Here is a 15,809-nt window from a genome sequence, read left to right as displayed (position 1 = left end):
TATCTTAAGTATTCCTTTACACATGACTCTCTTATGTTACTGTTTAAATGATTTCTTTTACCTTTCAAGCTTCTTACCCTTCTTACCATAAAAGCATTTGAAGATTTTAGCAATATATGTGGTCAAAAATATATATAAAGACCCAGATAAGGATATAACAACTTTAAGTGGCAAGCATTTATAAGGCAATTGTCATGAACATGTTACAAATGAAAGCACATAAGTGCAAAAAAGACAGGTATAAATATTCTCTCTCAGGCAATGGTGTGGATGTGATAGATGTCTCTTTCCTAAGGATTTTTTCTGTGAGTAAAGGCAACAGTATGTTTCACTTCTGTAGCTTATCTGTCTTTAAATATTTGTATCAATCAAGTATCCCCGGAGCGTTTTTGAATGCCTTTGGTCAGTTTTAGATAAATGTGGCACAGTTATCAATATTAACAGCTCCTGCAGGTGCACATAAATCAGAGAGGAGAAAACAAATCCTTGCTCCAGTGACTCACTGTCAGGATGCAGCATGATTGCAGTTTGCCTCTAGAAACTGAGAATATACAGAGAAAATATCTCATTGTAGGACAAATTTTAAGATTAATACATCTAATCCAAGATACAGGATAATGAAAACATGAAACAGAAACCACAGGAAATAGTGATTTACTGCTCGTGGAGCTGGATGTTTTAGAAATGTGGACATTCTGAAGGTGGCTGATGTCTCGGGTGGAAAGTACACTTTACAGAGAACTTAAGAGGTCCTCTGAAAAGAGAAAAATCCATGTGTCACAGGTCTGGCATTTAGGCTAATGGAAGTGAGGTGATCATGAAATACCCCTACCATGGGAAACAATAATGAAGTGTAGAGCAGACAGTGGGGTACCACAGACTTTCAGGCACGACACAGTAATGCCAGGACATTTATCACTGTCTGAACTGTGGTCTGTTGGGCTCATTTATCTGCCCAACATTCTAATACGTATGCTTTAATTATACTACCTGATTATCCCAGCCTTTTAGAAATCATTTTCTGTGCAAAAAAAAAGATCTTGGGTTAGGCAGCTGCCATTATTCACTAGCAGAAACAGTAAGAAAAGCACCTCAGCCTCAGTCTGAGCAGCTGAAGCTGCTGGTTTTGCTGTTGCCATCCAGAACTCAGCTCTCACTCTGTTGTCAAGCTCGGATTAGGAAGTACATCCTAAAGGGCCTGGAAAAGGGAGTTAACTGTTTCCAGTTTATGTCCAAAAGTCTCTGAAGTTGATGGAGAACATATTTGATCTGATAATTCAGCATCAACAAGTTTGGTTCAGGAAAATATGTACTTTTTCTGCAGTGTTTTAGTGACAAAAGCTTACAGATAACACGAGTCATACTGATGTTACACTGCATTGTTTATCAGCAGCAGTATACATTTCACCCAGGGCTGGAAAAAGGAGTTACCAGAAGTGTTTCATTAGACAAATGTGTACCTGCTTTCTTCCTTGTTGGGGAGACCTTATGCCATCAGATGTGAAAAGTGATTTCTCTGCTGTCAAAACAGTCCAGAATTCAGGGTAAGATCAAATTTGTGCCTAATGCAAGCTTTGCCACTTTATCCTGTATTTGCTTTTAGAAATATTTGCAAGGAACAAAAAACTATTACAGCATTTTCTAACAGTTTCATTTACATGATTCACTAACAGAAAAATAATACCAGATAAAAAAGACTCTTGAACTAAGTTGTCTGCCAAAACAAACACTGTGGTCTTAGGTATTTGAAATAAATCTTCAGAATGCATTCTATAGTTACAACAGACTGAGCAATAGAGCTGTAAGAGGGCACATGAATATTTCCAAATGCCAAATCCTGAAGAAAGCTGTAAAATGTCATCATTCAGTTCACCTCAGCAGACAAAGAAAATCCAGACCTTTGATGACCCCTGCTGAATAAACTAAGCACTGCATTTAAATTATAAGTCAAGATGTACTTGGAAGAATAGTTCAGTGCTCACTATCATCAAAAAAACCAAAGAAACGCAATATGAAAAGGACACATTCTTTTATGACATGCCAAAGAAAACAGCTCTTCTGCAGCTGGACTAGCACCAGACCTGAGAGATTTTCAAGATAGTGTAATATCCTAAACAGGTTTAATCTAACTACATTCCTGCATCCATTAAAAAAAAAAAGGGTCAAGCTATCAGATGGAAATTATTTTACTGTACAAATGCTATATTTCTTTTATGACCCAGAGAAGAAGAACCTTTAAAAGGTACAGCAATCACAAGGAGAATCCAGACACTTCCTGCACTGTCTGACATTGCTTAGGGCACTGAGAAGGTTCCTGCTGTTCTTTTCCAGCTCTCTCTGCAAACACTCTGTGCTAAGCCTGTGTTAAGTTCTTCCTTTTGGAGTCATTTATTAATGATGGGAAGCCCTTCATCAAACCAAGTCAGTGACTCTGCATTTCTCTGGAGAATAATGAAGGGAGATGTAGAGTTAGAGAATTATTTCTCTCTTTTTCTTTAAATACACCAATTCCTACAATGACTGATAACACACAATGTAAATTCATTTTTAAAAGGACAGCATGATGTAGGTTGTTGCATCACAACAGCCATAGAAAACATCTGTTATTTTTTTCACTGTGTCTGAAATGTTAAATTAATTTTTTAATATAATTTTAAAGAAAGAAACTGGAATTTGTGAATTAATTCCACACAACTGTTATTTCATTATGGGAATGCATATGAAGTACAAAGTGTCTAACCTAGATAGATGTGTAAAAGTTATGTCTGTTTTATGGTAAGATAAATAATTTATTACAGGTAAGCAATGTATATACAATACAGACCAGCTGCAGACATTTCTGCACCATTCCTGGTCTTTTGGCAGTGAATCTAGCACATATCTGGGAGACACAAGATGACTGGAAACTTAGAGATGGAGTGAAGGACATTTTTACAACCCAATGGAAGGGGAAGGACTAAATCACTGGAGTTTAGACACAACAGTTCCATTAATCAGTTATAAAATTTATCAATAACATTCAAACTATTAAACAGACTGAAGAATTTCTTAGAGTGGCGCAACATTTTTGCAGGCAATTCTGAGTTTCACATGGTTTAAATTCTCTGTCTCTCTCTTCTCCATCATCTTAGACTTCAGTCTAACAAAGCCAGACAAATTTATTTCTTACCAGGAATTTCAGAAATTTGTTACAGAAAACAAAGTATTTATTGGAAAATCATGAGATTAATCAATTTGTTTAGAAAGCAGGATCTGGGAAGATTGAAGGGTCACTGCAAAAAGCCTGGAAGATGCTGCTTGCTCCTACCCTGCAGCTTTTTTTTAAGGAGAAAAAATGCAGGCAAAACTGAGAAATTTATCATTCCTGAAGTGGCAAGACAAAAGCATATTCCCTTCTAACTCTGCTGAACCACAGAAAGGAGTGTCAGGACAACAAGCTTCCCACATTTCTTAAGGAAGGTAGATTTGCTTTGCACACTTCTTGTAGGTGTTAATTAGAGGAGGGCAGCTCTAGAGGAAGTAAGAATCTTGTATTTCTTCAAAACTTATTAAAACACAGCATTCTGGTCTCTGTTCTAAAAAAAAAATGGTTGCATATTCAGAAAACAATGGCATTAAAAATTAACACTCAAAAATTAACACCAATAAAGGAAACCTTTCTCCATCAGGCTAATCTGCCAACTTTCATTAACCATCATGGGTGTTTCAGCTGTGAGGGACAATGCAACGACAGCCTGTGATGATATATAGATATAGATATAGATATAGATATAGATATAGATATAGATATAGATATAGATATAGATATAGATATAGATATAGATATAGATATAGATATAGATATAGATATAGATATAGATATAGATATAGATATAGATATAGATATAGATATAGATATAGATATATGTATGTATCTTGGGTTGTCACCTGACCTTTTAGGTTATAGTTGCATCTGATCCAACACTATTTGTGAAAGTGTTACAAGAAAACCCTGCCACTGTCCTGAGGAACAAATCAATAACATAATATGGGTGATGAAGAAACTTCTTGTCACAGTTAATGGGTGTTTTTTCTTACGTAACATTATGTAACTGAAAGCACTGACCTAATACCTAGCAGTGGTACCAACATAATGAAAAGGGAAGATATGGGCCTCAGGAAAGCACCTTTTCAGTCCAAACACAAAACTCTGTTATCCTCCAGTCAGTGGTTTAGGATACAGATACACCACAGAGAATAAGCAATCTGCATAATTAATTAACATTGCTAGATATTGGGTCACCTAAGGATGCCTGTGAAATCAGTGAAAATACAGATCTTTGCAGTTTTTCTCTACCAGTAGAAAAAAGTAAAATACTTCCAGATATGCACATAGGAAAAAAAAAAACAGAGAACCAGTTCTCATTGCTGTCCTCACCAAAATATTTCACCACATTTAAATTAGATGAGCATTGCAGCCCAATGCCATGAAATAAGGTCTTAAAGACTGGGTAATCCTCAACAATAAACACATATGTTTCAATTTGTATCTGTATTATGCCCACATATAAAAATTTCCTCCCTGCACCAAATACACTGTGATCTGACTTTTATATGGACTGTTATACAAACCAAAAAGTGTTTTGAGTTTCTCTGAGAAACAATTTGATGCTTCTAGCAAGAGGATTTAACATGACCTGATTGCTTGACAAGGCAGCCATTACCCTGAATAGATGCTAGGCCTCTCTTACAGCTAGAAAGAGTTTTTTTGTTGTAACTTGAGAGTAGGTTTATTGAATTAAAAGTGTCTAAGACACAAGCTATTTGTGTTACTTCATATGGCTTGTAGATCCCTTTTAGTTTTTTCTTCGTAGCCTACTGTGAAAAAAATAACAATGTTCCCTGAATTTCTCTTACAGTGCTCTTCTTGGTGAAGCAAAGTAGAATGTAATATTTCAATCATAAACAATTCCTTTCTCTGAAAGTTCTTCAGAATCAAAAGTGACAAAAAAGTTATTTTTGCAAATGGAGATCTACTTGTCTTACTAATTGCCAGCCCTCAGGGCAGTGTGAAGGATGTGTAGGTGTAAGAAGTTTCTCTGCCTGATCTCACAAACTGAAAGGGACACTGTCAGGCTAAAGCCTGTATTTTAAAATATCTTTTATAAAAAACTTCCATGAAAAAAAATCCCTTATATGTGGACCATTTTTGATAGGTCTCTCTGTATCTTTTTTTTCCAATTATAACAATAAAAGCAGACCATGCAGACTAATTTTTGGGTGCATTCATGTTAACATGCTGTCTCTTGGTAATATGATATTGTGGCATTGAGCTGAAGTCTCCTGCAGGAATATGCTTACTTTCAATGAGGTCTACTGTCCAAAATGTTTACAAACATTTTAAAACATTAAATACAACTTATAATTAATCCCCAAACATTAATGCATTTTTGTTACGAGTGTCATTGATTATCTTTAAACTAACAAAGAGAGAAAGACTCCTTTTCAATATTGTGATATATTTCATCCTAAATTATTACCCTAATCCCCCGCATTATTGGTATCAGTTTCCCCTGTTGATTGTATAAAGCTTGTACAGAGTACTTAAAAACTATAAGAAAACGTTATTGAAAAATATAATAATCAGAGGTTTGCTTCAGTAGCTGCTTTTAGAGTCTAAAATTACTTCATGTGTTTTCCCTTCTTTTTAAAGCTTGCTTCCCCTCATGCCTTTCTTAAAGTATCTGAATTTTTTTTCTAACTACCTAATACTACCTGTCTGTACTACCTAAACGACAACAAGGTTCTGGCAAGACAGACAAGCAATGCAACTACATGAATTTTGAGATACCATGATGAGATCATGATGATGATGGTTTTTTCCCTGTGGTTAGCTGCAACATTCTACTTGCAGCTCCATGACAAATTCAAAAGTCAGTTGCAAGTCATTCCAAACAGATAAAGTAAATTTTCATATGCCAAGCAATACAGTTTTCTGTGATGAGGTTACTGCTCATGCAGAAGGCACCTTAATACTCACTCACATGCAACATTCTTGGAGTAGAGATAAAAAAATAGTCTTGTTGCCTTCTAGGATATTTTTACTATATCCACTGGTGAGGGATCATCAAGTATGTGTTTTCATATAATGCATGCCAAATTTTCAGTCAGTGACTTCTAAACATTATCTAAATGTTTTTCAGAAATCAGCTTGGAATTTTGATGGGATTTTTTCTGAAGAAAAACCATTCCAGAAATGCAGAGCAATATATCCAGATAGATGTTTATTTTTCAGGTTGGATAAGGCCTTGAGTGGAAGGTGTCCCTGCCCATGGTAGGGAGGTTGGGACAAGACTGTCTTTAAGATCACTTTCAGGCCTTAACATTCTATGATTCTATGATTTTGTGATTCAGAAAAAGATCTGCATTTAACCTTAAACCCACATAAATCTTTCAGTACACGTAACAATGCTTTAAAATGTCAGTTGCTACCATTCAGGTTCATTTTGATGAAGTGTAAACCTACAAATATATGGGAGACTGTAAGCCTAGTTTGAGAATTCACTACAGGCTACAGACTGCAGAATGACTCAGGTGCTATCACTGATGTACATTTATCAGTATTAATTTGTATAAATTTGACCAGAAAAAGGACAAATGAATGGGAGGATGTGAAGACTGAAGGTACATCTCATGGATGAGACTCAACCTCTTGTTTGAAACTCCCACTAAAAATCTTTTATCAATGACAAAGTAATGTCCTAGACTTTAGGGAAAAAAGCAAAACAAAAACAAGTTTAGAGATGTCTTTGTCTTCTGAAGACCAAAGGTGAGGATAAAAAAGCCTTTCAGCATCAAGAGTAGCATAAAAGAGAGTAATGATATACTAGTAAGGTTGTTTTGTTTCACCCTGCACAGAGTACAGCTGGATCCCACACCACTTCACCATTCTTCATGAAGAATGAAAATTTAATTCCTCATTCTTGTTCCTCTTTCTTCCGGTCTCCCTTGAAGGAAAAGGGACCTTTTAACCTAGACTTATGACTTGTGTTTTGTGCCTTATGACTTGTGTTTTTTCAAAGCAACTGTTTTCTTTGAACAATTTTATTTAAATGGCTGGAGAAAGGGGCCAACAGGAACCTCATGCAGTTTAACAAAAGGAGATTCCAAACGCTTCACCTGGGGAGGAATAACCCCATGAACCAACAGCGGCTTGTAATAAACGTCAATCACTCGCTTTTTGGATTTTTTTGAAATTTAATAAAAAGAAAAATGGTTAAAGAAAATAGTAATACAAATACAATGATAAAAGTTAAACAATTTAGAGCAGGACAATTTATGAGACAATAAGAGCAAAGAAGGTAGCCCGGGACTTCCATCCCCGCTCCCTTCTAGACAAAGGCCAGGAAGGAGAAGGGCCCAGAACAAAGAGAAGTTTTCCTTTTTAAGCCTTCGGTTTATGACTATTCATATCTTACGTAAAACAAGTAATTTTAAGCTGTTTCTTGTCACAAAAGCTTTCTGTTAATTAAAAAAACGCATGAGGGTATACGTCCTTGAGAAAGTTAGGTTCTGTGGATAAGAGGCCATAAATTCTTCTTCACTAGAAGGTTTAGGGGCCCCTGTGAATGTTATCTCTGTGCTGAGGAATTTTTCTTCTTGAGCAAAAAAATATCACACACATATACAGCTTCTATTGTACTACAACTTATTGTTAATTACAAAACTACATTCACTACATTATTCTAATGTTAATACAGCATAACTTTTCTACCTAGCATATTACATATAGTAAATATCTGCGTAGAGCCACACAATATGACTTTTTCACAGGCTCAACCAGGAGAGCCGGGGAGGAGGACAGGCCAGCAGTGAGAGCCCCAGTGCCCTGCCAGGGCCACGGGAGTGCTGCCAGTGTGGCACAGAGGGATCCTGCCCTTTCCCCTGCCCCAGGAGGCCACACCAGGAGTGCTGTGCCCAGCTCTGGGCTCTGCAGCCCACAGAGATGAGGAGCTACTGGGGAGAGCCCAGGGAAGGGCCACAAACATGGTGAAGGAATGGGAGTGCCTCTCCTATGGGGAAAAGCTGAGAGAGCTGGCACAGCTCACCCCTGTGAAATACAAAGTTGTGTTTCGTGTCAGGGAAATGAAGAAAATCTGTGTAATTGTAGTTGTGGAACACGGCCATGGGACAGTTATAAAGATGAGTTCTAATAAACAGCCGAGGAAAGCATGGAAGGAAGTTTTTGAATAAATCTTTTGCTTGCAATTACCTTTTATGAGTCTCAAGCTATTCTGTAATAAGTATCTTTTAATTATAACTTTAGAAGCTTGCTTTGTATTAAAGAATTTTAACTGTAGTTTTACAATGTAAAATCCTTTTAGACAAAGAAGGAAATAAGAAGGGGGCCCAGACCTTTCACAGAAGGTGGGAAAACATCCTGGACATGAAAGAAAGACTTCAGCTCACTGATTTATGGTTTCTGAAAAAGGAAAACTGAACTTGACTATCAAAGATTGATAGACCTGGAAAATAGAAGTTGGACCCCACATCTGGAAGCTGGACCCCACCACTTGGAAATACCTCCTGGAATACTGAAATATCAAAATAGATCACAATAGCCTATAGAATTGTACAGGACAAAATATGGATTTATGACTGTTGAGTACAGAATTGTGATGTTAAAACTAGAAATGGAAACTGCTGAGGAAAGCTTATGAATATGTGTGAATATAGCAAATAAAATCTCAGCAAGTCCAGCAATAGACAGACAGTCGGAAAGGAAAATCCTTCCACTGTACCCAGCACTGCCATTGCTCACACTTTACCATGCTAATTAATTAATTACTAAAATGAATTGCTGCTTGATATATTGGCCATGTCAAGCGTCTCATTTCTAACACCCCGGAGAAGATGCAGCGGCACCAGGCTCACCACAGGATGTGCCAAACTGTGGGGTTTAAGGCCACCAAAAGACATCCAACACGCCGTGGAGTGGGGTCTTTTCCCTCTGGGCTGTTTGCTGTGGTCACCAGCTGTTATAAATGCCAATACGATATTCCAATTAAAGTAATAATTTGGTTTATTAATAAAGATCGAATTACAGAATTTCGATAAACCCAACAACAGCAGAGACACTTGACAGAGTTTTCCTGGGAAAATGCCAAGGGTGAACCGTGAGATACAGGGTCTGGCAGCCTGCTATCTTCCCCAGCAGTTCACAAATTTGCCCGGTTCAGGGCTTGGTTTTTATACACTTTATTCTGCCCTCGGCAATATTTCTCCATATTTCCCATTGTTTCCCGACTAGCTATACAAATTCAGGAGTTTCCCCGACCAGGCTGAAAAGAGTTCTTTTCTCAGTTCATATGTTAAAGTCCAATTTCTATAGATCCTTATGGTTGATGAAGGGTTGAGATATGGATGATAGTGCTTGATGGTCTGTGAGGGTGGCAACCAAGGTGGGGATCGCTGGGCCACCTTATCTTGTTGAGTCTCCTCCCAGTACTCGAGAAGGCTGCCGGTTTTCCCATAAATCTTTTGTTTCTGTCTGAATGGTGCTTTTTTCAGAGTTTTTAGTTTCACCAGCTGCTACAAGGTCTCCTAAAACATATACTTCACACAACACACATTTATCCAATTTTATAGTTTCTCAATTAACCATAAGAACATGAATTAATCTTTTCACACCAGCCAACATCCAGGTGCCACAGGCTCCTGCAGTCGCACATTTGGCCCAGGAGCTTCAGCAGCAGCCAGGCCATGCCCTGGCAGTGCCCCTTGGCACCTGAGGGCTCCCAGCCCTCTCCTCCCTCCCTGCCCACCTCACGCAGGTGTCCTGTGCCAGCCGAGTTCACTCGCTTTGTGATTTTTGGAAATTTAATAAAAATAAAAATGGTTATATAAAAAAATTAGTAATACACATACAATAATAAAAGTTAAACAATTTAGAGTAGGACAATTTATGAGACTATAAGAACAAAGAGAGGGCAGCCCGGGCTGCGGCCCTCCCCGTCCCAGACAAAGGCTAGTCAGGAGAAGGCAAAAAACTAGGGGAAAATCCCTCTCTTTTGAGGATCTCCCTCATGACTATGCATTTTTTATTTAAAACAGTTAATTTCAGCTGGTTCATGTCATGAAAGTCTCTAGACGCCAGTAAGTCTGTGGGTCCTCGAAAGTTTCCATTTTGTTGATAAGAAGGCCATAAATTCTTCTTCACTAGAAAATTTGAAGTCTCTGCAACCGTTATCTCTGTGCAAAGAGTCCTTGATTATTTGCTCTCTTTCTTGAGTTAAAAAGAATATCACACACACATAGCTTCTGTTTTAATTACTAGAGCTTAATGTAAATTACAAAACTACATTCACTATATTATTCAAATGTTAATACAGTATAACTTTTCTACATTTTACATACAGCAAATATCTGCGTAGAGTCACACAATATGCCTTTTTCACAGTCTCCTTCTCCTGCAAGGAGACCCTCGGGAGGTCTCCCCTCTCTGCCCAGCTCCAGGCCAGTCCCTCGGCAGCCCCTGCCATTTTTTATCTCTGTCTCTCTTTTTCATTACTATTATTATTAGACATAATAGTATTGATATTTTTTTAAATTATTAAAGTGTTCTTATCTCAACCCAAAAGGTTTATTCTTTTCTTTCCAGTACTCCTCCCCAGCGGGGAGGGGGTGGCAAGTGGCTGCATGGATCTTGGTTGCTAGCTGGAGTTCTCCAGCTGGAAGAACCTCGGCTTTCATTGCACTGTTGCTGGAAAATCATTGGCTTTGTGGACTCTGAACAAAGATCCAGAAGCTTTTCAGAGCATGATTTCTCTGAAAACCAAAAAAAGCTGCTTGAGGCAATGCTTTCTAGCAGTGCCTATGAAGACAAAAGGGGAGAATGTGCGGAACGTGCTGTGAACTTCTTTATATAAAAGCTGCAACAGAGCCCCTTTCACCTGAACACGCCAAGCCTTTCCTCTCCAAGCACCAGAGCATTGCTGCCCAAGCTCTGTGGCCATCAGCCAGGTCCATGGACACAGGGCGTGCTGACAACCCTCTCCCTCCTGGTGCCTCCACACCCAAGTGAATTTGGTCATCCTCCTGGCACAGCCCTCTGAGCCTTCCTCTGACACCTCTGTACAGCAGCAGCCCGACTCCTCCAGCTGCAAACCCCACTGCCATGGCTGGAATGCAGGAGAGGGCTGGGTTCAGGCTTCACAAAAGACTGCTGGGGACCGTCTGCTGGCCTGCACGCCTTGGCTTGGCATTTATTGGAGAGAAAAGCTCTAAATTCCAAGCGTTCCGGGATTTCGGGAGCCACCCAAGAAACAGACTGGCATGCAAGCAAAGCAAAATCTGTGCCAGGGGCCAAAGCATGGGCTTCCCACCCCTCTCCACCTTTAAGTCTTACAGGGCCTATCCCAGTCCCCCACTTTCAATCCTGTTCCCTGATACACCAGCACCAGACTTGAACACTTCTGTTGTTATGGTTTTCAGATGGTACAGAAATAACAACATGGCCCTCCATGATGGTAAAGATGAGAGCAAACTTTATTCCTCTAAATTCTAGTTTTATAGAGTAGTTCGGTACAAAGAACATGATTTAGGCACCTTTAGTAAACATTTCTTTCCAGTAAACATGTTGGAAAAGCACCACCTGCGGATGGTTTCTCACTTCCCAAGGTGTGTTTAAATTCCTCCTTTAGATTTCTCAGGCCAGCATAAGGAAGTTGCTCATCTGCCTTTCACACAGACACTGGCATAGCCTGAAGCCCAGGTTCAGACCAGTGTCAGGCCCACACACTTCCACAAGTTCCACAGCAATCCTCTCTTGCAGTGCTGGGGCAGCCCCACAGACTCTTATCCCACATCCCACGTGGGTCTCCAGCCCTGCTGGTGGAGGGTTCCCACATTCCTGTGGGATCCATCTCCCCTTGGCAGGGAAGGGCTGGAGGGCCTGGGGACATCAACATGCAAATGGCACTCTTTTCCAGAAGGCAAAGAGGCTCCTGGGGGCACTGGGGGTGCTGTCAGCAGGACAGGGAGGGATCCCATCCTCCCCACCCTCTTCTCTGTCTGAAGAAATGTGCAAAATTCCATGCAAACACAAAGTGAAACTTTTTACTGTGGTGGTGGTCATAGACTTGGATGTTGTTGAATAAGTTATCTATATATTTATTTGCCATCTTTGGCCTTCAGTACCAAGGAAGCAGAAGGTAATCTCCTTCCTTCTACCTACTCCCTAGGTACTTGGTTGTGTAGAATTAACCAGTGAAAATAAGGCAGGAACCAACTACTGGCCTCTTACACTTCTAACTACAGCTGTGATGAAGTTATCTTCTATAAAAAATGGATTAAAAATGCATTAAAACAGAGCATGAGGCCAAATTACAGCTCTTGGATGGTTTGTTGTCTCTAAGTCAATGTTGTTGAGCCTATGTATCTAATCCTGTGTGGGACTCAGCACAAGTTCATGTCTTTACTTTGCAGAAAAATCTAGAAATTGACCCCCACAGGTCTACCTTGCAAAGTCATCTTAATGTTACTACTATGTCTCAGCAGAAAAACTTTATATACAACTTAACACAGGATAGTAATAGAATTACCATTTTGTACTTCAGGCAAGTAAAAAAACTATTTTTGCTTTAAATTCAGGAACTCTAATGCGATCACATAATTAGATACTATTTTCAAGTTTAAAATAGCCAGTGATCTCTGTATGAGAACCCAAAACTAATTTCCTTCAAGTGAGTTTCATGAAGTATCAGGAGAGAAAAAAATATCAAAAATACCCAGAATTTGTTTGAAGTGCTATTTTTTATGGGAACCCCTCCAGTTAAAAGATCAGGAGAAGGCATGAAAGATTAAGTGGCAGATGAGATAATAGACAAGATAATTGCAGAGCATTAAAGACTCAGATTTATTTTTAAGACATTCAAGCTCTATTTAGAAAAGCTCTTTGTTAACTTTCGTGAATCTGAAAAGAATTATCCTAACATGTTGAACAATAATGGAACTGATGGTGTTAAAGCTTCATTAATTCCTATTCCAAAGCAGTAACTGGTCACAGAGTGTTTCCACAGCACAAATAGAAGATCACAAGTCTAGAAGAGTCATAGTGCAGGAAAATCTCAATATGCTACCAAAACATTTTTGTTGTGATCTGTGCTCTCAGAGTAGGGTGTGACAAGTCCTGAATTTTCTCTAGTGAGCTACCATGCACAGGGGAGTTGAGCACACACACCTTACGGGCCACTCTCAAGCATCATTTTGTTTCTGTGGCACCAGAGAGGTAATGCTAATTTCTGGGTGAGAGCTGAGGGTGTGAAAGCCAAGTGGACAGTTCCCTGAAATGGAGCTGCACCGGTCTGATAGGGATAAAAACAAAAGCAAACATAAATCTGTGTTGATAAGTTTACAGGCAAGTAAATGTGTAGCTTAGCAAACAGAGAACTCTTTTCTGTATTTGTTTTCAGCTTGCAGAGCTGTCTTGAGACTCCCCTGGTTTTATTCCACTTTCGTGAGACAATGAATAAAGGAAAAAATGTTGCCTATTGTCAAAGCCATCTGCATGCCTTCTAGTGCTATTACACTTCTGCAATTATGACATGTTTTCAAGAAACTTCTAGATTCTTCTGTTTAGAAATCCTAGTCTCCGTGTTTTTACAGAAAAGCTTAAGAAAGTGCTTTCCTCCTATAGTTTTCATCTCCTCAGGTTAAATTAAATGTATAGTTAAACTATAACTTTGAAATATGTATATGGAGAGGTAAATATATTTTAGATATATACTCATACATACAGTTGTTTGTAGATACATTACATACATGTGTATATATATTACACAAAGCTATAAATATTCATGCTTGACTAAACTCTATATATTGCAAAATGTGGACACATTGCATGACAAGACATGAGATGATCTGTGTCCTTTCTGTTACTAGATGCTTGAAATTACACCAAAATATAAATAAGCACATTTAATTGCCTTTTTTTAAACTATGACTGACAAAAAGCAGTTCTACAGAGTTTTATAATTACACTAACAGTAGAGATTATTTAGCCTTAAATAGTTAGTGAAAGTTGTTTCTGACTGTAAGGAAGTATGTGAAAATGTTCATTTGTGTGTTTAAGTAACAGGCAACAAGGACTACTACTATGGACAGATTAGAGGAAGGAGCTGAATTCCTGAGGGTGAGGAAGTAAAAAACATGAGAGGTAAGACTAATAGGAGACATAAAAATGAAAATCAATATTTTAAGGTTGGGGAAAGAAATTTCCAGAGTGCAGCAGGGCACAGGTAGGTAATGAAAATCAGAGTTTAGTGAAAGTATATTTGGATTATGCTGAAGGACAGTAAGTGAAACATTTTGCTTTGCTCTGAGATAAAAGAGTGTTGGCACAATTACAGTTGAAAATTAGGATGGCAGCTGAGCCCTGAAAGACATTTCTTATTTGTGTGGTTATATTAGAAAGGCCTTACCTCAGATTTCATTCAGGAAGTGTATACAAGAGTTCGTTATGGCAAGAATTTGGGGATCTAGGCATAATGCTGTGTTGAAGATGATGCTACATTATACACTTGAATAGCAGTGAGTGTGATCATTTGTTCTACAGGAAATAAAATGTGCATAAAGGGCTTCTCTTCTGAAAAGCTTCAATAACAGTAAAAAAAAATTAGAATTACCATGGCAACAACCAACAATCTTACATGCCAAAATGGAAAAAATAAAACAGGGGAACAAAACAGAAAATCAATTAAGAATTTAAGCAATGATAAACTACTTTAGAGTCTGATTCTTTATCATGTATTTCAAATATGATTTCAGATTAAACAAACTATTTTCATGCTGTTGGTAGTTTAAAGATCTTCAAGACACTAAGGCTTAGCAAAGTGGACATAAACAATAAAACCATAAAATCTTATGTTCTTTGTGGAGGGGAGAGAGGAGGAGAATACAGAAGAAAATTGATTTTTATAAAACTATGCAGAATTTTTTTTTATACTCTCACTTTCTTAACATGCCATAAAATAACTCACAGAAGGTAAACTTAAGAGTCTTCTAGTCTCCATTCTTTCCCCATGCTAAATTTCCACCAGTTTCAGGAATTTCTCAGCAGTTAATGATGTAATGATGTACTACCTTGAGTCTTTTTGTTGTTCAATGAAACTGCTGTGGACAATAGACTACTGTCCTCATTTTCATTACAGTCCCTAGCAAGGAGCCCACGTCTTCTACTGGAGCAGTATTTTCTGGGGCTCCGTGGACCTACAGAAACTTCTCATATTGTGACTTCATAATAACAGAACATAAGCCAACAGCAAAATTCAACTTGTCAAGACAGAAGAGGAAATAGAACAGTAGGATTGCACAAGAGAGGATGGGAATAAAGAACTGGAAGAGATTTGAGGCAGAAACCAAATGAGAAAGGAATATGAGGGTATCCATTTTTACAAATTAGTATGTCTTGGAAAACGTGCTAATAATCATATCCTTTATTCACATAACAGGGCATTTTTAGAGATCTGCAGAAGGGTTTTTTGTGTAGATCGAAAAATAGTTACACAATTTGGTCAGCTTTGGTGAAAAATATTAATAAAACTATACCCTTACATTGCTGAGCAGTAGTGTTAGCAGACTCTACACAGATAATCTCTCTAGGAGGGAGTAAAAGTTTTTCATTTTACATCTAGCTCCATGGTTTTTCACATCATTTTGGTAATCTGCCTGTCATCAATCTATCTTTCTAGCATACTATTTATTGCCTTATTTCCTGACTTGGATCCTTTCTGAGATTATTCTGAATATCAGCCTTGCACCTGTGAAACTGC

The sequence above is a fragment of the Prinia subflava genome, chromosome Z (assembly GCF_021018805.1).
Source record: "Prinia subflava isolate CZ2003 ecotype Zambia chromosome Z, Cam_Psub_1.2, whole genome shotgun sequence".
Taxonomy (NCBI): Eukaryota; Metazoa; Chordata; class Aves; order Passeriformes; family Cisticolidae; genus Prinia; species Prinia subflava.
The sequence above is the reverse complement of the archived record's forward strand: the minus strand, read 5'-3'. Positions refer to the sequence as shown.